This window comes from Phalacrocorax aristotelis, chromosome Z (assembly GCF_949628215.1).
Source record: "Phalacrocorax aristotelis chromosome Z, bGulAri2.1, whole genome shotgun sequence".
Lineage (NCBI taxonomy): Eukaryota > Metazoa > Chordata > Aves > Suliformes > Phalacrocoracidae > Phalacrocorax > Phalacrocorax aristotelis.
In genome coordinates this window covers 2,389,039-2,413,083 of record NC_134311.1, presented here as the reverse complement: position 1 = coordinate 2,413,083, position 24,045 = coordinate 2,389,039, and the positions used below count along the sequence as shown (strand labels likewise).

The following is a 24,045-nucleotide window of genomic DNA, read 5'->3' as shown; positions in this document are numbered from 1 at the left end:
CAGGCCTCAGTGATTTGGCAAACTTAGCAAAGATCACATGTCAGTTAAATGACAGATATGAGCCGTTGCAAAAAATATAGTGGTATTTCTTGAAAATATCTGATAGAGTAAAGGTTAATGTTATTAACATTCTGCTTGGTATGTAGTTGGTGTGAATGCAATATGTTCTTTATGATTTCTGTTTTCAAATATCAATGATACTTGATTTTTTTATTAATAGTGTATAAGGATGTATTGATTTTTTTCTTTGTAAAAATAATTAAAGCTGTTAAGCTTGGAAGAAAAAGATCTAAACAGATTAAATCCCAACCTACATACTGAGCCTACAAAACTAATGCTTCCATCAGTCATTACAGTATTTTACTCTTCTAGGTTAAATTCAAATTCATTTTATGCATTTCTCTGTGGAGTTTAAGAGCTGCTTTTTTGCAGGCAGCCTCTCCCCAGCTTCACTGGGATGTATGATGTTTTAGATCCCTCTTTGTGCCCTGAATTTCACAGACCTTGCGAAACCAGCAAACATTCCAGAGAAAGAGGCAGTGTGTACCGTCCTCTCCGCGGCCACGGTTCGTGGGCTGGTTTACCCTGCTCTTCCTGAGGCTGCCATGCAGATAGCTTTAATTTGCAAATGTCGCTTGTATAACTGTAGGGAATTCATGTGCAAGTGATACACACGTGATAACCTCTGAGTTGTTGGTCGTGTGGGTTAGCCTGTCTTCACCCGGCTGCCTTTGTCCATCTCATAAACACAGGCTCCATCATCCCTTTCTGGTAGCTTAAGTTCCGCACCCTGCTTTTCATTTGCTTTCCTGTCTTCCCTCTCCCCAGTCTCAATTTCACAGGCTCTGGTTTCCTCTCACATCCCAAGGAGGGAGCTGTAAAGGGTGCTGTAATTTCCATAAGTACCAATGACTCCAGAAATTCCTCCAGTATGCGAGTGTCTCCAGTTACTTATGCAGAGTTTAAGGAAGACAAGTAAGAATATCTTGCCTCATTTCCTGATATGTTAGAGCCGTGCTCCTGTTACAGGAGGTGGTGAGCTGGGAACATCAGGTGTAAAGCCCTCTGCATGGTGAGGAAGAGGGAGACGGCCACCAAGAAGAAAATGGTCACCAGAAAAGCTGCTATAATCAACTCCCAACCACTATTTCAGAGCAGTGGGAAAAATAACCTAGCAAAATTCATGCTGGGCTGACAACTAGTGAGTTACAAACTAACGTAAGGACAGGGGAACGATGCTGGAAAGGCCCACGCTCAACATCCTAAACCAAATGCATCGAACCCATTGGTATCCCAGCGCAGCTCAGTGCGTCGCTTTGGACAACGGTCCCATCCTGCAGAACACAGGCATGCTGGAGGCCGATCTGGCGTGCTTGTGCACATCAGGGCACGCAGCGCTGCCAGAGGCGGTAGCCCTTGCGCAGGCTTTTCCGCGCCCCTTCGCGTCGCACAGCTTCGCCTGGCAACGAGCGACGCGCAGTCGGTTGATCTGTAATGAGCACTTTTTACCTTTCGTGTTTGACCACGTTGCATCAGGTGCCATGGCACGTCATTTCCACGAAAGACAGGCACGTGGCCAAAAGGTAAGTGAATTTTCTATTCAAACCATTTGTTCAGTTTTTGACCCACCACCTCCTCCATTCTGACCAACCTTTTAATCCACTTGATTTTAAAAGTACACGGGCTTTGATTTTACCCCTTGCTCACCCTTTAAATCTAATTTCTTATCCCCTAACTCAATTAACACAGCTTAGTTAAAATTGTTACAAACATCTTTTTTGGGATTATCCTCTTAATCATAATTTTCAAATGAATGGAATATTCAATGATCTGTACTCATGATGTAATCAGAAATTTTAAAAAATCCTATGAAAGCTATTTAATAATATTCTAAACTACTCAGCATTTAATTAAGGTTATTAGAAGATTAGAAATGAGATAGAAAGATGAATAAGGAGTAAAACTGAAGTCTGTAACCATTGTTTCTTAAATGAATGACCACATTAAGGTCTTCCAAATCTAAAGTGGTAATACATCTTTTCTCCCACAAGATCCCGCTTTAGAAACATGCTTTTGTGTTTGGGAGGGGAAGGGGAGGGGATTAAACTCTTTGAAATTGTTCTATAAATAATGTGAGTCCACTGAGTATCAGCCTGTCCCTTCACCGGAGCCAAAATAAGCACCCAAACACCAGGATCTCCTCCCCAGCCAGAAGAAAAATCCTCTCCTCCCTGCAAAACTGGATGCTGTGTTGAGGCTGTTGCACATCTTCCCCCATGTGGGAAGGTGCACTGCTTCGGCGCCCGTATCAGAGGGCATCACGTACCCTGCCCCTCAGACCCGACGGCGTATGGTGTACCCACAACCCTGCATCGGACATGCAGATGCATGGCATAAATGCTGCCTATAGCGGTTTTCACCTAGGACACTCGCACAGGTTTTGAGCAGCCTCAGTCTGGCCTTTCTCTTTTTTTTTCTTGCTTCTTAATTTTGTTTCCCTGTAGCCGTTCGAAGGTGAAATGCACCTCGCACTAAGCCTATTCTAGGGGGATTTGGGATTGGATTGTGCATTTGTTCTACAAATAACTCCCACCCCAGTCTGCCAGTCATTCCCCTTGCATAATTTCCACAAAAGCCTGAGGGAGTTTTTCATGGAAGAGGACTTGAGGGTCAAGCACACTTTAGAAGAGATTCATTTTACTTTTTCTTTTTTTTTTTTCTTTTTTTTTTTTTTTTCAAAGTAAACTTAAACAGCTTTAAAACTGTTCGGCATTCCCAAGCTGAGATCAGAGCCAGGCACAAAAGGGCAAATTGTGTCCCAGGGTTTAGGTGTCTAAGGCTCATTTTCAGCAGGGAAAAGGACCCCTCGCTGCTCTTAGCCCCAGCGCCAAATTTTCACCGAGGTCAGTGTGCGCGGACTGAGGGCGTGAGCCTCTTAAAATAATTTCAGCAAAGTCAAATACTCAAAAGCTGTGTCATCACAGCAGATTGCACTCTGAGAATAGCAGGAAGGAATTACATTGCACACTGTTAAAATGTTAGCAACCACATTTCATTTTTGAAAAGGCAATTTATTTGTCCTGAAATAAAGACTTGATTATATCTCTTATTACTGTTACAAGAACTTGATATATCACAAAGTGGAAGAGTTACAACATGTACCAACTCTCAACCAGGAAAAATGAACCTGATTCATAATTCACTTTGAGAATGTCTAGTTAGTCAATCAAGTGATTTGTAATCATAAAGGCTGCCAGGAATTGAATGAATAATGGACCGTACTAAAATCCTCCGATTTTCTAGTATTCTTATTTCATTATGTGACTTTTATTGGTATTTCTGATAGTTGTCTCTCTTTCAGCAGAACAAATTAAACTATTCATATTTACTGGAAGGAATATATTTGACTGTTTAATGCGCATAATGAATACACAAATGGAGTGACCACCCTAAGTAATAACCCAATGTGAGGTTTTTCTCCACAGAAGCTAAACCTTTAGGATGTGAGGCTTGGATAGAAACAATCTTTCCCTCTTCCCACCCCCTCCCCATTTTTCCTCTTGAAAGGATTTTGGGGGTAATCAATCCTAGCATACATCATATTGTTACAGTACATTTTCTCGAGTTGTTTTGTAACTACAGAACTGACATAATTCATATAGCGTGGCATCTGTTAAAGAGCAACTGCTTTACCCTCTTTCTGTAGCTGAGAAGCATCTTTACACTGTATAATTATCTAATAAGATGTGACCTCCAGCTCTGTATTTTTACCAGTAATCTGGCAGAATCAGATAGTTCTAGACAGAGCTGAAAACAAGAAACAACAGCCCTATATATGAAATTGTGCAGAAGTTGTAGCTTAATATGTGTTAATTATATTCAAAAGTGCAGATTTTTAATGTTTAGTTCCTTTTTCAGACTTTTGCTGCAAAACAAAACTTTTAAACCGTGCAGCTAGTGTTATACAGAAAGTCCCTTAATTGCAGATTTCTATTACACTGAAATTTTAACTCATTGTTTGCTACACTATTTATCGTTACCTTGTGCATTTCTAAAGATATGTTTTCTATATCCTGACAACTGAATCAGACAATGTTCTGATTTTTACATGATCGATGCACCCACACTGTGAGCTACATTATTCCTGGCATTTCCCCCTACCTACAGAGCAGGACCGTTAACAGATTTCTGCCTCTTGCTCTCATTTACATTTATACTGGTGTAATTTGTTTTTGCATGGTGGGGGGGGTATATATGACAAAGAAAGAAGTGTCAAGTGATAAAATGAAATTTGTTATATATTTTAGTGATATTTTAGGCAGAAGGATTTTACTGTCCCTTTATTTGCCATCCAGATGTGAGGTTTAGACTTTCCCATTAAAACCAAAGGTTATTCTTCATTAAAAAAGTACACAGGACTTGGACACAGCTTCACCTAACAGTAAAGAGCAACCAATCTGGGACGAGAATGTGGCAATGGGAAAACAGTTATTTCAGGAGGCTCTGGATCAAGCTTGCAAATAAACCTGAATTTAGAAAAACAGGATGTAGTTAGCCAAACTGGAATATAGCCAGGATGCTGCTCCTACTGTTACAGGCATTCTCATGCTATTTTATAATGATCGCAGAGGATCCCCGCCTGCATTTTACACCTTCTCTAAAACTGTTGTCATTTCAAAGGGACGATATCAAATGAAATGTAAACTGCAATTGACGTGTAACCAGTAGCAAAAGTAATGTCTTGGGACATTGTTTATTTCCGGTGAAAACACGGCGTTCTGAACTTAAATCTATGGAAATGCTCGTAGCCCAGACAGGGTGCCATCGTGTCAGGGAATGAGAAAGGATATTTGAAAACTGAAATGGCACAATTGATGAGGTAATTTTGTCTCTGTTAATGAAGCTGAGAAAAACAGCAAAAAGCATAGTAAAATGCTGAAATACTTTTGCCTTCACTATTGAGAAGCTAGGGAAAATCCCCAAAACATTGCTCAGAATCATAGAACCACAGAATGGTTTGGGTTGGAAAGGACCTTTAGAGGTCACCCAGTCCAACCCCCTGCAGTGAGCAGGGACATCTGCAACTAGATCAGGTTGCTCAGAGAAGAAGATAGAACACAGTTTTGGTAGAGGAGTATCACAGTTAATTTTAATGACATTTCTGCCTGATAATGGCATTTCAAAAAATGGCTTAGAAGGCACAAAAAAATAAAATACACAAGGTCAAAATGTAGCATTAGTCCAGCGTGCTGTATAGACTAGATGTATGCAGAGTACTTTTCCCAACTAAAGTCACTGTCTGTGTTTTCAGCTGAAGGGGGACCACCATGGTTGGTCAACAAAGTTCATGTCAAGCTCTCTAGAAAAGAATGACCAACAGGAACCATTTTCCAGTCGCAGCCTCATGTACATATGCTGTGGTTGTCATGTTAAAAATCAGTGGATTTAGGGATGAGACCGCCGTGATTCCCTTCCATGGCCATGATCTCCACCAGCAGGCATATATGGTTTACTAGTGACGGCCTTCTTGATCTCCTGGAGCACAGTAAAGCTGAAAAGCTGCTTAGAGCCAGAACTGCGTTTCTTTAGCATTGTTTAGCATGGTGTAAATCGAAAGAAATGACTGGTGCAGCTAATTTTAATAGCTATGCAAAGCACTGGAACTATGTAGGATCCCACCATTTTTAATACGTCGCCTGTGATCGTAGTAACGAGGCACTGGTGTGGTAAGCCATGTGCTTTTAACTTTTTGCTCACTTGGAAAAAATGAAGTATCAATACAGTGATGGCTGTAAAATCTGATGCTAGAAATCCCTGCTCACTCATTTGGTGTTTTCATTCATGCCGTTCGTGGACAAGCAGAAATTTGTTATTCATTAAACACTGAGTTCTAACTAAACAAACAGATTTAATTATGCTATACTTTCCATGTTTTTGCAAACTACAGAACTTTGATCTTCGATACAGCAACACATACAGCAGGGAGGTGAATTTTACTGCTGCTGGTATAAGAGCCCCATAATAGCAGAGGTTAATGGGTGGGCAAGAGACCATACTTCCTTTCCACATACTGTTCAGAAGTGCGTGAGTGTTAACCACTTGAATGCCATTTCATACCTTAGGCAACCTCAGTTTTCTAGGAGAATTAAAAACAAATAAATTCCTGGGAAAGTTGCAATTAACCCTCAGCAGGCTTTCGAGATGCCCACAACACACCAGCGGTTGATTATCTTTGCCTGCCTGAATGGAAAAATCAAATTATTTGCTGGGAGAACATGTTTCTGGCAAAGTGATGGTGCCCAGTTTTGGGGTACCTTGGCACACCAATTTTTTCCTAACCCTTCATCTGGCCATTTGAGCTAAATTACTTAGAGGTGGGCTGATGCCCTCCATCTCCCCGCCTGTGCAAGGCACTGCAGGTCCCCACGGCTGCCACGTACCCAGCAGCTCCCTGCTGACCCACACATACAGCTATGAATGCGTGGCCCTCAGTAACAAAAAAAAAAGGCTACTCCCTGCTGCTGAACACACTAAAAATAAACTGTGTCAGAGGTCTGACTGAATGTTTACCTTTTCAGTCAGGATCTTCCCTTTAATACTATCCAGAAGTTGGGCCCAGGGCCTAGTAATTGTCTTATACAAAGTATATAAAGAGATGGATCCAGGCTTAGCAAGACACAAATTCCTGTTGCGCCCATCAGAGGAGACTGCTTTGTTTCTCATCCCCGCGGGTTTGTTTTTCCCTCTACCTGTCGATTCGGGCTGACCAAAGCCAATATTTGCATCTTCCAGAACAGCAGGGTTTCAGCGCTGCAGCAGCTAAGAGCAAAGTCCAAGACCCTCTCAATTTGTCAGCAAGCACTATTAAACACTGTCAGAAATACCTTGTTTTAACCTGTCTGAAAGATTTTATTTTAAAACAGCTGCTCTCGCCTTTGTCTTGCTTCTCTTACATTAATATGAATTTGAAGTGATGGATAATATTTCAGGACTGCTCTAGCAAAGAGTTTTGATGCTCCACTGTTTAAAGAGCTGATGAAATTGATATATTCCTTTGAAACACTTTTCCGCCAAATCAGCATTTTCTTTGGAAACCGTCCTGTAGGATAATTTTGGGCCAGTTCACAGCGTGGTCAGTTACTGGTACACTGTCTCTGCACTACCGCATATGCCGTAGCTCCTTCAGCTGTATCTTTCAGCACTGGGTAACAGATTTCAGGAATCAGGCAGCTCCAGGATGAGCTGCCAGGTCAGGTAACTACTGCCAGAAACGTGCTTTGGGTAAAAACTTTGACCCTGTAAAGGGCACGGCTCACCACTGCACTGAGCAGCATTTGTGCCTGCAGCTCCTTAGCCCTGCGGTGTGTGTGCTGGACACGGCAGTATTCAATCCCAGCTGCTGGGGTTTCAAGTTTATCCTGGTCTCTGACCTGCACCGCTTCTAAGCTGAGCCTGGATTCATGGGTCTGGGATGTCAGCGACCGCCTCCCCCGGCAGGTACCACACAGGAGATGATTTTTGGCCATTTAGGGAGCATTTGGCTTGGTTGTTACACGCAGCAGTTTGGCTACTCCCTCTGCCCAAAGGGATTGGGGTCCACCGGTGCCCACTCCCCGTCCCTCCCAAAGGAAGCTCTGACAGCTCAGGTCTAGCACAGTGCCTCTGCTCCCAGCAGCTGGGCTGGACTCAGACTGTGCTCCTCCAGCAGCAGAACCAGAATGCACAACTTACTGCAGCCCACCAAGCCCAGCAGGCACCCAGAACTTTGCATGAGAGGTATTAACCTGCGGCCACACAAGTGGCCCAGAAGGACAATTGACCAAAGTTTAATATTTTTGGTAGTGCACAGCCCTGTTCTCTTCTGTGTGCTAACAAGGACTGGGTACAACCACCTGTAGGGGACACATCTGTCTGCAAGCTCATCTCGGATAGCTCATCTTCTCAGCACCTGCCCCAACTACAGCGGGCTTGTGTAAAAAGGCACTGGCTTCATCTCATCATGTGTTTTCTCTTCATCCTACTGCCCTCAGCAGGCACCCAGCGCTGGCTGAGAGCTCTGCGTGGGCCACCACAGGCCACACTTATGGTCAATGTCCCCTTTGGGGCACCCTGAGAGGCACACAGGCTCCGACCGGGTTTGCTCCAGTGGATGCACTGCTCTCCTCTCTTCCTGCGGGGTGCTTGGGAGCCCACAGCACAGTCATTTCTCCTGCTGTCAAGGGCTGAGAAGTTCAATATTTGACATCCAAATATTTGTGTGAATCGGACCCCAAAAAAACGTTAATGTTTAATATACAGGCTTTAAAAATAAGCATTTATTTTCATTTATGTAACTAAAATAAGTCTGTTTTCAGAAATGCACTGAACCCACTGTTACATCTGTGGAATTACTGTGTTATGATAGAAGTTAGACTAACACGAAAATAGGGCGTGACCAGAGTCAAGCCCAGTGTTTGTACCCAATCCAGCAAACCCTAAGAAACAATCAACCTTTGTTTTCATAGAATGAAGTTTTCCTATATTAGTGGGAAGAACGTTTGACAAACATATTATTCAGCCCTATTTGTTTTTCTTAGATAAGAGGGTAAGGAGGGAAAACCTTGGAGAAGGATTCCAAATTATCTAAGCAAGAATAGATATGCTCATGTACAGCCAGTGAGAATCCCATGGGGACTCAAAACCTCGTGTGGGCAGAGCCTAAGCAATGCTCTACTATGTGCAAATCCAGCATTGGCACAGGTCTGTGTTTTGCCCAAAGATGAGCTGATCCCAAGGTCACAGCTGGAAATTGTGTGTGGTCCGCATGCGGCAGAACCTTGGGGTGAAGCATTCAGATTTCAGCTCATCTGAACTGTGGATGCCAGAAACAGGAACCAAGTTTTTAAAAGGGTGTCTTAGCAGAGCACAAATAGCTTTTTTTCCAGCTCTCGCCTGTTTTTGCTCCCTGGTGGGGAGTGCTTCTTCACACAAACTTCTCCCGATCGATAGAGTGACAGCCCTAATGTATAGTGTATGTGTGTGAGGGTCATACAGCTGTCCCTTCAGTAGACATTAATCCTACATCCAGAACTATGCGAGAGGTTAATGTTTGCTAATCTAACAGACTCTGTTTCTCTCCAGTCCTGCAGGGATGAAAGGATGTGAGCTTCACTTAAGCTTTTTAAGTTTGGTCTGTGATGGATTCTGCCTGTTTTATTGCAAACGGGAGGGATGGGGGTGGAAATCTGTCTCCGCTCCTAACTCAGACTTCCCAAGACAAGAATATTGTTATCATCATTTACCAAAAGCAAAACTTTCCTTAGTGCCTAGCAAAGGAGCAGAAGGATCCCCGTGTGTGAGCTGAAAAGGATCAGCAAGGAGGAAGGGGCAGAGGGGATGGCAGCGTTTGCTCCCAGGCAAGACGAACCCTGTGCTCAGAGCCAAGCCTCCCTGGGGCTCGGCTACCCGAGCAGGAAAAATGTGAACTGTTGCATTTTGTGCCTTTCCTTTCAAAGTTGCTTGTCAGTGAAAAACCATCAGGAGTGGGAATGCCGGGCAGAGTGAGTCTGTGTATGGCAGAAAAGGCCAGGGGTGGGGTTGGTCCCTGTTACACCAGAGAAGCCTTTGAAGGGAAGCTTGCGGCATTCCCCAGGACACCAGCGTTTTCCAGGCTGCCGTGCCTGGAGGCAGCCACCCCTGCTTTTCTGCAGGGTTTCCCCAGTAGGGATTTCTAGGGATTCCCAGGAGCGAACACATAACCCTCTTTATAACTACCGTGATAGTTCCTTCAAAAACTACATTAGGCGGAGAAGGGAAAAGTTAGACTCTACACACCGCAGAGGGATCTCATGCAAGTAAATAGAAGAGCATTGCTCAGGCAGGGCAAGGCATATTTTCTGGCATGATATCAATGAAATCGTGCTGTGACCTAAGTCCTGGTATTTGGATTTGACTTGAAATTACAGTAAATTAAAATAGGAAGTAGCAGGCTAACATCCTCCCTGGGGGGGTGGGGGAATACATACATATATATATATATATAAAAAAGACTGTAATTCAAAATTTCCTAGGTTTACAATGCAGTGGATCTGTGCTATCCAGCAGGATAAATTTTCCACCCCTTTGAAAGTATCTATTGAGCTACTTTCATCACAAGGCAGATACAGAAGTGAAGTAAATGCTTCTCTACCCTCCGTGCTAACAGTGCTGTTTCAGCGTGGCACAGCTTTACACCAGCCCAAGCCGGAATGACACTATCACATGACAACATTACTTTTTACTATAGGACTAATTACATCTAAAGTTTAACCTGAGAACACTAAATCAATACAATTTTTAGCACTGCATTGTGGAAACAGATTAGCACAGCTGACCCATGTCTGCTGTTGATAAAGCAGGTCTGAAAAGAGCAGTGCTGTGGGCAGAATAGCAGCAGTGGGCAGAATAGCAGCATGGGATCTCCTCTCCTCCCCTCACCCTCCCACAACCTGCACTGAAAGGGGTGCCCAGCTCCCTTTTTCCCACACATCCCAGCGCTTCAAGGCCTGATTTTCCGACCAGATTACCCTGAAAGCATGCAGACGAATTGATCTGGGAGAGTCCTGTCCCACCCACCCCCACATCAGACTGGTGACTCCAGGACCTGACATAAACCGCATTTCTTCTCGATACCCCAGACAGGCAGATGGATCGATAACAGATTAGCTATAGGCGGCCCGGTGATTTTAAGAAAGAATGAACTGTGAGGTTTACTCAGTCCTTCTGTGATTCCTGCCCCTGTTGTTGGGCATGAACACAGCATTTCTCTGTGACCGTCAAATGACAACAGCTCACATGCAACTGCTTGTTGAAATTGCTCTTGCAACTAAGCAGCTCCCCCACTCCCAGGGCTCTGCAACCTTTTTTGTAAAAAGGGAGTGGGGAGCGGAGAGAAGATGGACTCACTTTAAGAATCAGTGGGTTTAGAGCACAACAAGGAAAAAAACTTCTTTATGGCTTTCCTGGGACTTCAGGATTTTGTGTTTCTATTTTTACAAGAATGGGCTGATTTGTCTTAGGCTATTACTGTCTATTACTGCTGGAAGTCCCGGGGAAAGGTGGGAAGCAGAGAATTCTGGCAATCTGCCTAAAGAGAAATCAATGAAACAAATTAATCCTTCGCAGGCTGCAATGACACAGTAATCCATCATTCAGAGCTGCTTTTATACACCAAATCAGAGAGCAGAGGAAAGAGCCCTGGGGGACATCACAGACAACAACTTACAGCAACACTGGGAAAATACTAAGGAATCAGTTTATTTAAAGAGGATAGATTTCAGTTGATTGCCTATTTCGTTTTATAGAGATTTTTCTTCCGTAGTGCTGCGAAGCTCTGGTCAGATGGCTCTATCTGCTGAACACTGGCTCCCTGGATCCCCTCTGTGGGCTTCCAGGAGGGTTGGAGGGGGGTAACAACAACAAAAACAACAACAACAACAACAACAAACAAACAAACAAACAAAACAAAAAAAATAAAAATAAATAAATAAAAAAAAAAAAGAGTCTTTATCCGTGTTGGGCGAGCGGCTGATAAAGACTTTTGGAGGTGAGAAGGCAGCGGAGGGTCCCCAAAGCCCCCCTGCCGGCTTTGCGGGATCGGGCCCCTTCCAGCTCCCTGGCATGGATGCGGGGCTGGGGCCGTGGGGGAGGGGGGTTGGGCAGGATCAGACCCGCTCTCCCCCCGCCCCAGCTTCGCGCACACACACCCCCTGCGGTCACCTTTTCGGGAAACCCACGCGGGTGGGAGGGAGGGGGCGGTAGGCGGGGTGTACGGATTTGAAACCGTCGACCCGCGCTTAAAAGTCACCTGGTGGTACCCAAAGGGCTGGAGGGGGAGCAGAGGGAGGGGGTGTCGCCGGGGCTGACGGTCACGCCCCCCTCCCCAACAAAAAAAGAAAAACCACCCGTGGAAGGGGTGCCTGCGCGGGTCCAGCCTCTGCGCCCTTGCCCACGGTTTGTCCCTCCCCGCGTGGACGTGACCCACGTTTTGGGAGCGAGGCATAGCCGGGAGCATCCCACATCCCCCGGGGCGACCACCACCCACACCCCCGCGGCTGCGGCTTCTGCCCCCTCACACCGATCCCTGCCCAGGGCAGCGATTTGGCAACACGCTGGAAATAAGCACAAAACGCATGAAACAGCAAAAACTGCCAAAACGCGGGCACCGGGGTGATACTAAGAGGGTTTTTTCAATTTCTTGTTGTTGTTGTTGGTTTTTTACTCCCCCCTCCCCTTCCCCCTTTAAGGGCAAAGGGATAATTTTGGTAGCCGGCTTGCGTGTTGGTTTCACCACCCTGGACACTTGGGAGGCATGTTTTATTCTGGCTTTCCCCTACTTTGAAGAGATGGATAACGTAAGGACCTGGTGGTGCTGCTGGGGTCAGGAGAAGTATGCTAATTGGGGAGCCTAATTGCTTCAAGCAGTCTAAGCTCTAAACATGGAGAGCGCCGTTGATGGAGTCAGTCTGTTCCTAATAAAATGAAGAAGCACTGAATTAAATTCCCAAGAAAGGGACTATAAAAGTTTCCACAGTGTAACTAAATGACTTCACCTATACTATTACCCCTCAGATGACATCTTGAAAGAAGGCAGACTCAATACAGCCTCCATATTCATAAATTGGCTGCGCTTAGGCCAGTAAATCTGGACTGATTTAAAAAGGCTTTTTCATCCTCCCAATCAAATGAAGTCATTGTTAATTAGATGTTTTCTGTTAACAATGTCGCTATTCCCTGCGTTACCTGCTTACACATTTAGTGAACTTCTTACAGCATCTGGATCAGCAGATTTTTTCCCTTTTTTTTTTTTCTTCTCCAGTGTCAGGCTGAAAGGTGGTTTCCCTTTTGTGACTCTCCTTTTCGGGGACAATATCGTTCATTCTGCTCCTGGAGGGATAAATATCGCCTCTGGGCATTTTTAGAAGTCAACAATGTCCCTGGCGGTGCTGTGCGAAGGGGGAGCCCTGCGAACCTCCTGTTGCGGGCAGAAGCCTCCCCGGGATCCCCATTGGGGTGAAAAGCACTCCCAGCCAGCCCAGGCGAGTTTCGGGGTGCTGATCGCCTGTAGAGGGGCCTTCTTGCCCTGCTTGGGACCCCCGCCGAGAGGGGCACAGGCTTGGCGGCAAGTGTGCAGCGGGGCGGGGGGCGGGGAGGGGGGGGGCAGAATGGAAAAGAAGCCCAAACTCCCCCCCGGTAGCTCGGGATGCTTGCAGACAAAAGAAAACCCACCGGTCCAGCTCCTCGGGCTCTCCCCCTCACAGTGAGAGGCATGCTGGGGCGCGTTTCGCACGGTTTAAGTGGTTTATAAAGGGCATGCTTTCTGTCTGCTCGGAGGACCTTGGGGGTGGACGAGGCTTTTCCCCGCTAGAACCGAGGCGCGACCCAGCCCTGAGCTCAGCCCTCAGGTCTCGGCGCTGCGCAACCCCCAGCAAAGCCCACGCGTGATAAGAAGGGCACGGGAGGCACCCCACAAGTCGCGATGGGACGGGAACTTATCCCAGCGCCGGGTACGGGAGGTGCGCGGTGCTTAAGCGGCTCTGCAGCGGGTCGCGGGAGAAGCGAGGAGATGCGCCAGGCAACGGCGAGTTGAGCCGTCCCGTTTTTATGCTGGCAGGAGAAAGCAGGAGCGTCCTGCTCAATTAGAAATAGCAGGTGGGGTGGGTCGTGGTGGGTTTGGTTTTGGTTTTTTTTTTTTTTTGAAGCGTTTTGCACCTAAGCCGATGACCTCCTCAGATTTCCCCCGCAATCCTTTGTGCCATTTAAGCCCGTCTTCATCCTACTTAGAGTCAGTCGTGTGCTTCATGTGTCTCTCTCCCGGAATTGGCTCCAAATAAACGGATCACGAATGTAAAACTATCCCCCCAAGACATATGACTAAGAATTGTCAAGGAGACTTTGGTCCACTATCCATGTCTATTATGCCAGTCACTCATCATGATCCCTTGTGGTGTGTCATACGTCATCATGACACTGATCCATGACACAGTTTAATGCTATTCGGGGATGCTCCGGCATAGCACAGCAGTCTCCCTCCACCCCGCACCTTCGCAGCTCGCCGCAAACGCATCCCCTGGATCCCCCTCCTAAAGGACTACTGCACGGCTTAAATCAAAAGCCACCATCCCGGGCACTTTCTGCCCAAAAGCGCAACACTCCGAGGGTTTCTAGCTCTATCCCTGTCTCGGGGTTGTTGGTTTTTGCCTTTTCTACCCATTCCCCTCCTGGTTTTTGCCTCGGGTCCCTCAGCCCCGCGGCTGTCCTCACCCCCCTCCCCTCCCAACCTTGGGCTGAAGGGCAGCAACCGCTCATCCCGGGGAGGGGTCGGGGGTCTCCATCGCTTGCCGTGGGCTGCACCCCGCGTTAGCACTCCTGATATTAAACCGAGAAAGACGCCTGTCCACAACCCAGCTTTCTATTCCACGCGTGGGTGAAAGGCAGCGCCTCCGCGCTGGATACACGCAGGAGAGGCCAGCGGACGGGGTTGAGGGGAGCGAGGGGATGGGGGCGGGGGGCGGTGTCTGGTCCTTTTTGCACCTCCGTGGGTCGTGGGAGTGTGCGTGGCCATCGACCCACCCGGAGTCGGAGCATCCTGCAGGCTCCGGCCCCGGGGCGGCGGGAGGGAGGCAGACAATAGCGGCGGCTGCAACACCTGCGATCTATCACGGCAATGAAATATGTACAGTAATGTGGAGTAATTGCTCTTTCCGCTTCCAGAGGGAGCTCAAAGCTGGAAAATCAAGGTTAGAGTCTTCCAAACTGTAAACAATTTCCACAGGGCACATCCGAAGCGCACGCAGATAGACAGGGAGACAGACAGAGAGAGAGAGAGTTCCCCGTTTGTCTCAGAAGGGACTTTAAGATTCATTTAACACCGTGCGAGGAGGATAAAGACTCTGTCAACGTGTATTAATCTGTTTAGCCACAGCACGGGGCTGAGAAACTTTTACCTGCGCATAGCGAGAAGAAACCCGGAGGGGAGGGGGGTACAAGGTGAGCGGGGACCCGCGCAGGATCAGCGCCGCAACAATTTAATTCGCCGCAGACCACGGGGCTGTTTAGCAAATATATAATCACCGGCTGGAAATAGCGACCTGCCTGCGCACGTTCACGCGGGGGTCTCACGCGTGTCGTGCGTGGAGGGCTGCGGGTGGGCGCTGGCGTCCCTCCTGCGGGGGGATTTCGTGGTCTGGGCTCGCGTGGAACACCCAAGTGTCCGGCTGTAGTGTGGGATGTGGACGTGTACGTCCACCCCCGCGCAGGCACCTTTCTCTCCGAGTTTTACACACACACACCCCGTGTAACTCCGCGCGTATCCGCACCACGCGCGTTATTAAATGCAGGTTCACGGATTAAACGCGGTTCACGGTTCGCTAAAGGCTGACGCCAAAAATCTAAAGGAGGTTCGAAAGGGGCACACGCCAATTAGGAAGTGCGTGGAGGGCCGACACCCGTGGAACGCGACTGGGGTTTGGGTCTGGGGGGAGATGTTAATTCCCCGATGCGCTGAGCTCGGCCAGCGCTCAAGAGGTCAAAAACCATCCTCATCATCATCATCCTCCGTCCTGGGTCGTGGCCATCCCGTGCTGCCCCCTCACCTGCGCAGCCCGAGCAGCAGCCCACGCACACGCGGTCCCTGACGCCTGCTCCACACAGGTGCACCTTCCCCTCTCCCCCTTCCCCCCACCCCCCGGAGCCGCCCCCTGCCCCACAGCCCCCTGCTCCCGTCCGTCCCCCCCCACTCCGGCCTCCAGTAGTGTCACATCCTGCGCATAAATAAATCAACGGGAACAAGCTGCAGGTTCGTTTCCTTCGGGGAAAAATAAACAAGTAAAAATAAATAAATGGACCCAGCTTTATTGCTCTTTTAGCAGAGAGATGGCATGTCTCCGCTTATAAAAGGCATGGGGGGGGTGGCGGGAGGGGGGAAGAAGACAGTACGTTAAAGAGTCACCACCGTCTCCCTGACAAGTCATTACGCCTTTATCCCACCACCAATTAACCACACCTCGCGGGGCTGCCGCTAACCACTAAATTGGGCTGGAAACGAAGGGATCCTCTCGAGTCCCGCCGTGTGGCCGGCATGGGGAGGTCCCCCCGCCAGCCCCGGGTCAGACACCCTTCCCCCTAGCCCCCCTCCTCCGGGTCCGGGACCGGGTCAGCCCGGGGCGGGGGTCGCGGGGGGCCGAGAAGCAGCTTCGGCCCAGGGATGCTCCTCCAAACCGCAGCGCCTGGGCGACTCCTCCTTGGGCTGCCAAAACTTTTCCTTTTTTCTCCCCTTTTTTTTTTTTTAATTTTGTTTCCCTAAACTCCTAACCCAGCTCCGGAGCCCTGATCCATAGCACAGTCCAGCAAACAATTCTGCTTATCTCCTTTACATGAGCAATTTTATGCGGTTCGATGAGACATATACAGTGATGAATATGCATTGAGAACTGCAAGGGGCCGAGAATGCGTTCGGTAAAATGCCACCTTCCCTACCTGTCCCTTTTCTGAGCTAGTTCGAACAAAAGGCATCCCGGATGCTTTTTGTGGCAATGAATTACTTCCAAATATTTGGTACACAAACTTAGCGAGCCTAAAGGAGATTAATTTTCCAGAGTAATCCAATTAAAAGATTTCTAAACTAATCTTTTTGCAAAAAAAAAAAAAATACTGCAAGGCTAAAGAGGAAAATCGTTTTTATGAAAGTGATTTATTGCACCAGTTTGGTCTATAGAAAGAGGCTTTCCTCGCTTAGAGATGACCACTCTTTCCCCCGCCCCGCCCCGAGGTCGCAGAGATACCCTGGAACGCATGTGGCCGAATACTATTTATTTTATTTTTATTTTTTGGAAAGACCGTCACCCAGGAGCGAATCTTGCCCTTAACGCGCCAAGGAAGGGAGTTTGGTCGCTTACAACTACCCTAGACTTTTTAAAGTGCTAATAGATTTATGGTCTCTTTTCCGACGCCCATCCAGAGTAATTAGCACATATGTTCTAAATAGATGATAGTTTTGTGAGCAATAAAGCAATTACCCATCGCTAGAGCTGACAGTTCCTCCAACTAAACTCCAACCAGCAGCTAATTGGAAAAGTCATTTCAGCTCCATTGTCTGCAATTAGTCCTGCTAAACTATTACACCCAAACTACCTGGTTTGAGGTTTATTTATTCATTTCTATTTGCATTTACAAACGTTTACCGAGTCACGCTTAACTTTTCCAGGCGACGAGAGCCTCTGGGGTTGGGATTGGGGTTTTTTCCCCCCTCCTTTGGCATCCAGGAGAGCCACTCTCCCATCTTGGCGGTGCTGGAGGGCTCAGCGGATCGCAAACCCGTGTCCACTCTGCCGAGCAGGGGTGATAAACCCGTATTTTCCCGGCCAGTGCAGCCAAGGGGGCGGGCGAGGGCGATGGGGAGGATGATCCTGCCAAAAAAAAAAAAAATCCCTAATTCCCCTTCCACCCCAGCTCCGTATTTAAGGACAGGCTGGGTGACACCCCCCCCGGCACCCCACCTCGCAGGTGCCTCTTGGCTGGATAGCCCGTGTGGTGTGCGTGTGTGTGTGTTTGTGTGCCCTGTCAGGGGACACGGTGTCACGCCCCCCGACCCCCCCGACCCTTGCCATGGCTCCGGAGGATGGGGAAAGGTCTATGGGTCGGAGGACCCTTTTTCTGTCCGCCCCCCAAAACTGCCCGCTCCTCCTTCTCCAGGGTGGAAAATTAAACAAGGCGGTGGGGGCTGAGGACTTGTGCACAGTGAGTGGAAAAAATGTGTTAAACATCGGTTTGACGCCCCACCGGAGCTTCAAAATATACACCGGCTGGATTTCTTCTACTTAATTTAATCTTTATTGGACTGGGGTTCTTCTCGCCATCTATTCACCAGAAGTCCCAGTAAAACGTACCGGGGCGGGGAGGGGGTAATAGGGGAGAGGACTGTTTAGTCCTTCATTTGCACCGCAGCATTTAGCAGGTATTTAAGCAGGGAGGCACTCCAAAGAGTTTGAAGTAGGTCTCTTAAGTCAAGACTTCTGCCCAGGGCTTGAGCTGGTCCCGGAGTGGAAAAGATTTGTGTGTTGGGATGGGAACATGTAGCCTTAGCAACAAAGTAGTCACTTGAAGGAATTTACAGCGAAAAGCATCCCAGACTGAGAAAGAAACGCCAATTTCTGAGCGGCCAGGAGGAAAGAGATAGTGCCCTGGCTTGAGCCTCTAGAACAAAGGTTTTTCTATTTGCCAGCGGCCCCCAATTTTGTCCGCCTCTTTCCCCCCCTTTTCTTATTTTTTCCTCGCTTAAGCCACCCCCCAAAAATAAAAAAAAAGGAAAAAAAAAAGGAAGAAGAACAGCCTTGGCAAGGTGACCCCCAGAAAACCGCGGGCACCCCCATCGCCGTCCGCATACCGGCCGGGCTCGGGCGGCCGGCAAAGCCGAGTCTGTTGCCCACCGAAGGGGCGACAACCCTTTCTAAAAGCCACCCGGGTCTGCCTCCCAGTCCTGGCAACCTCAATAAGTGCAAATTACCAAAATTCCGGGGTCTGAGTGTGAGAGGGAAAATCATGCCGGGCCGCCTCTCGGCGCTGCTCCTCCAAGCATCACCCCCCGGGAAGGGTCCTAGCCGCCAGCCGCGGGGAGGGGGTCTCAGGGGCGCGGGTTGCCCCCACCCAGCACTCCCGGGCCCGGGCAGGGGGTACCCCGCCCCGCGGGGTGCGTGAGGGGCACCCCTGTGTCTCCGCGGGCTCGCAGGGTGCGCGCATGGCGGGCGCCGGGTGCGGGGGTCTGCCCACTCGTGTCCCTGCATGCGCGCACCCACGGGCATGCACCCCTCCGGCCAGGCAGCCCCCGCGCAAAAGCATTTTCGTTGCTCCCTGAGCACACACACACCAGGCCCCCCCCCCCCCTTTCTTCCCCCCCTTTTTCCATTACGAGCGATTAGATGGTGTCTATTCAAAGTTGCTGATCCAGAGAGAAAATAGGAGTAGATAAAAGGAGATTTCAAGTGACCTCCTCGTCCCTTTCACACCAACCTGAGCCCCAGAATAGCCAAGGATCAACTCGGACAAAAGCCCTTTCCTTTTTCCCTTTCAGCTTCAGAAGATTCAGTGCAAGGGGTTAACAATAAAACATATAACTCTAGCCCCGTTTGGTAGGATCAGGCAATTTTGTATACCTTATTAACGACACCGTTGGATATGCCCGGGCTTCACTCCTAGGAACGTGTGAATAGTAAAAATAATAATAAAAATTATAAAAAATAAATTTAAAAAAAAAAAAAGCCTTGCGGTGGTAAAATACATAGCAGTCATTTACAGCTTTTGTGTTGGGCTGGAGCGATTTGCTGTGTTTATTCTGTTCCGTTCAAACTTTATCTAAAGAGCATCCCCGTCCTCCCCACGCAGGGACAATACGCTGTAATAAACATATCTTAACTCCTGACACTTTAAGCGAAAATGCTGGGGTTTATTACTGAGATCAACTTCTGATGAGGTAAATATGATTATATCGCTACTGTTGCTACCAGCCCCGCTGTTGCATTTTCCCCAGCAAAATACTTGTGCACCGTTTTATCTCGGGTGCAGGGGAGAAAGTGACATAAAATACTTAAAACGCCTCGGAGCCGATCTCTGGTCTGCGGAAAGTCCAGCTCGGATCTACTCCTGACGGACTAATCCCCGCAGTAAAAGAAATGGGATCTCTGACAGGTAACTATTAAGGAAATGATTATATACTGCCTTCGATTGCGTTGTCAGGACAATCTCACAACTTTCAAACTCGTTTCCAAACGTCAGCTCTTCATCAAAAGCTCCAGCCCAGTTCGGAATGATAAATAACACCAAATTCATCCCTAACAGAAGCCGGGGGTTTAAACTACAGTCAGAGGTGTTTCAACGCAAAGCCTCGTGTTAATGGCTTTTGTAGACTTTTGTTTCTCTTGGCTTCGGCGCTCGGATCACTGCAGCTTTATTTGTGCCGAAAGTAAATATTTGGTCCCGGATTCACCAGTGTGTTGAAAATGATTCCCAGATTTGCCTTACATAGGAAGTTTTGATTTGCATCAAGGGGTCATCAATTTCTTTTCCTGGAGCTCTACTTGGGAATTGCCACGCTCCTTTATGCTTTTAGGCAAGTGGCCTTCGGTTTGGGTGCTTTTTTCCCCTCCCCACGCAGGCGTGGGTTTGTTTATCTTGTTTCTGGTTTTTTTTGTTGGGTTTTTTTAAATACTTCCAGGCATAGATTTAATTTTTCCCCCTTTTTTTAATCTTTTTTTTTTTAATTAAAAAAAAAAAAGGCAGGCTTTCGGGATCTCAGGCGTTTCTGTTTGGATGGATGGCGAGCGCAAAGTTGTGATTCAGCGCCTTGCTTTCGGGTTGGCACCGGAGCCCGGTACTTTTGAGCGCTAACAAATGACAAACCCCGGCTCGGCGCGGCCCCGCTGCCGGGGAGGCTGTGGGGACGGCAGATTGCCTTCTCGAGGGGGTGGCGGGGGGGTTGGGGGGGGTGGGGGGCCGCTGTCACGCCGCTTTTTTGCCAATCTTGTCTAAAATAATTCCAGGGAAGCAGGCGGCGTGCGCGGAGGGGAAGGGCGGCCGCGCCTCTGGGTTAAGCACAGGCGGAGGGCGAGGGGCGAGGGGACACACACACACACCACCCTCCCGGGGCGGGGTGGTGACACCCTCCCCGGGGGTCGTGGGACCCGCTGCGATGTGCAGCCCCTCCGGACAACGCAGGGATGTCGGCCACGACCCCAGGAGGAAGCTGGGGGGGGGGGAAGAGTCCGCTCCCACGAGTGAAAAAGGGAATAAAAAAAGAGTAAAATAAAGCAGGATATGCGTGATGGTGTGGCCTGGGGCGTGTGGGTGTTGAGGGGGGCTGTGCAGGGGAAGGTAAGGTGGAGGCCCCTCTTTCCCAAGGCAGCTTTCGGTGGGATGTAGTGAAACGGCCTGGGGGGTGAGCTTGGGCGATGGGGGTACTTGGAGGCAAGCGGGGAGATGCCCACCCGGGAGGCCCAGAGCAGGGCAGGGGGGTCCATCCCCCTCGGCATCGGGCCTCCTTTAGGACGAGGCGAGGGGCGAGGGTCGGCACGAAGCACCCCCGAGGTCCAAGACCCGTAGGAGGGCTCCTGGCAGGTGGTGCGGAGCGAGCAGCCCCTACCCCCGCCTCGGACGGACCAGCCCAGGACCACCACCCCACCCCCGGCTGACCAGGGTGATACAACCCACCGGAGACACCCTTCCCACAGCGTTTGGGGGCGGTTTCCCCTTGTAAAGCACCACCACCACCCCATTTTGTGCTGGGGTCCTCAAAGAACTTGGTTATCCTTCAGGTGGGGAGGGAGGAGGGGAAGGAAGGGGGGGAAAAGGCGGCATAAAAAGGGGCAAATGCAGAAAAAGGCCTGGGAGAAAAGGCCGCAGCACGGCTGATGGGAAATGAGGCCTGGATGGGCACCGCCGGCTGCGGAGGCCTGGCCTGGCACGGCCGCCCCCAGCCCGGCTGCGGGGGTCCCGGGGGGCTGCGGGGCCGGACGACGCGATGAAGGTTGGGGGAAGGCGGTCCCGGTGTGACTGGTCACACCCCGTTTGCAACGGGCCCGACCCGGGAAAGGGGCTGCCCCGACGGCTCCCACCGAGGGGTGCACGGGGAATGGGGTGGGGTGGACACGGCAGGAGAAGGGGCCCCAACGCTACCCTCTGGGTTTTGAGCATCCCGGCTTGAAGGTGTCTGCCAGTCAGAGCAGGGGACGGCTAAAAACGCTAAAAATTAGGAACGAGGGGGACATTTTTGCACGTCAGAGCTGCTCGCTGCACCCTGTGACAGCAGCCTGCGCGTTTATTGTCCTCCGCCTGCCCCACTCCCTGCATGCTTGCGTGTATATATATAGACACACATGTATACGTGTACATCCGTGTGTGTGTGAGCATATTTTTATATATATATGTATATATTGCCTTGTGGAGCTTGGCAGGTGAAGCAGGCACTTAATGTTTGTTTTGGTAAAGGCAGGCTACAGATCTCAGCTCCCAGCTCCCAGCTTATGTGCAGCCCTGCCACTTACAAAATAACAATAATAACAATACTACCTTCAACTGGGTTTTATATTATACTCTACACAGCCCCCTATCCTCCCTCCCCGCCAGAAATAGCATGTAGAAGTTGTCACCACTGATCTCCAGGTGAACTTTTCCTTTCCAGAGGGGACAAGAAGGCTGCAGAGGGGAGACAAGCTGTCCCGGGTTGGGTTACACCGAGGGGGGGGGGGAGAAGAGAGACAGAGAAGGGGTGGGGAGGGCGGGGGGAGAAAATAAATCCACCCCAAACCATAAATCCCAAAAAAACCTCTGCCACCTTCAGATCCCAGCCTCGACCCTGGCCTGGGGAAAGCAGGGTCTAGGGGTGACAGAGGGAAAATTAAGCCTGAGCAAGTCCCCAGCGCCGCCTGCCCTACCCATTCCGGATCCGCAGAGGTTAAAAAGCAATCAGAACTAATTTCCCAATTAAATGTGAGTTGTGACCATTTTAAAGTGTCCCTGTAATTTGTCCGGGAGAAGAAATGCCTCCCGTTGGTTAAGCTGAGCTTTAACCTGGTCAGCTGGGGCATGAGGCTGCTCCCGCCGGCGGACACCCCCGTCCCGGCTCCCTCCCCAGGCTCCTGCACAACAAGAGGGGCGCCACAGTCGGGATTTTCCTCGGGAATCCCGCAAAGTTCACCGGTCCTTCAAGCATCTGCTTTTTTTTTTTTTTTAAACCCACATTTAATAGTCGCTTTCCCTCAGCACGCAGCAAATGCAAACGGCCACGCTTTTACAGCCAGGCGAGGGGAGAAAACACCCCACACACACATCCATACACACGCACGCACCCTAACACACACCCCTCGCCCAAACCAGCGCAATTTGATCGGGTTTGAGCTTCCTCCTGATTGCGGTTGCGCCCAGCTCGGCTGGGAAGCATCTGATTGCTGCCCCTTTAATCTGTTGACACTATCACCCCAGATAAACAGACTGCCATCGATCTTCTCATTAGGTGATCAAATAACAAACAGAGCAGGTGAAAGAGGAGAGGGTGAGGATGCTCGCACTTCCCTGCCCGGCGTCCTGCTGCTGCTGCTGCCGCCGCCGCCAGAGCTAGAAGTTGTGCTCGGCGTTGGCGTGGGGTCAAAACCCGCGTGGGTCAGCTCGGAGAGACACGCGGTTATTTGAGGGAGGGGTGGGGGTGCAGTGGAAATACCCACACGCGTTTCTGTAGGAGGAAAGGGGGTGTTGGGGGGGATAAAGTCTCAGGATAAAACGAGGGCAAGGCGTCTCTCAGCCCAAATAACGGGATGCCCAAATAACGGGACGCCGGGGAGGGGGGGGGAGCAGCCCTGTGGGGGGGTGGGGAAGGTCTCCCCGCCAAGTGCCGCGGTCCCGCTCCCCCCCCCCCCCGCCTTCCCAAACCCCCCCCCCCTTAAACCCCGAGGAGAGAAGCGGCGACTTGCCTGGGGTGGCCCGGGGACCGGGGCCGGGAGGAGCCGGGCCGAGCCGGGCCGGGGCCGGGGGGAGCCGGGCTGCGACTGCTGGGTCCGTCCACCTTCTCTCAGGCTTTTCTGCCTCTGTCTGTGTCGGTGTCTCTGTCTCTCTCTCTCTCTCTCTCCCCCTCTCTCTCCGTGCCTTGCTCTGCCTCTTTTACTCCCTGTCTCTTCACAGTCTGGGGAGTAAAATCTAGATGATATACATACCAAGCTTGCTTTTTTTGTCCGATTTAATCTTATTCGTTTCACCTTTCCACTGACCAAGAGACAGGACCGAGAGTTTATTTGGAGAGAGAGGAAAGGAGCCTACTGTTGCATAGTCAATAACATCCTTTTTGTCAATGCAATATACAATAGAGACGGCTTGGCCGAGGGACTCATTGAAAATCTCTTCATTATTTCGGGACAAAATCAAGCGTTTATTCTGACCTCAGAAATGATGAAGGATTCTCCTCTCCAGCCGGCTCCCAGCCTCAGATTTCAGAGCTGACAGGAAAAGAAAAAAAAAATGTGATCACGATACATCAAAGTTGAGGGCTTT

At 49.4% G+C, this 24,045-nt stretch overlaps 1 long non-coding RNA gene across 1 annotated transcript; it reads right to left on the bottom strand.

Annotated features, from left to right (window-relative positions):
* Positions 1-15,960: 15,960 nt before the first annotated feature.
* Positions 15,961-24,035, bottom strand: LOC142050207 (uncharacterized). The gene is made up of 3 exons (XR_012657953.1): positions 23,934-24,035; positions 23,472-23,680; positions 15,961-17,423 (listed from the first exon to the last, which is right to left on the bottom strand). It is a non-coding gene; the product is annotated as an uncharacterized LOC142050207 (long non-coding RNA).
* Positions 24,036-24,045: the final 10 nt, after the last annotated feature.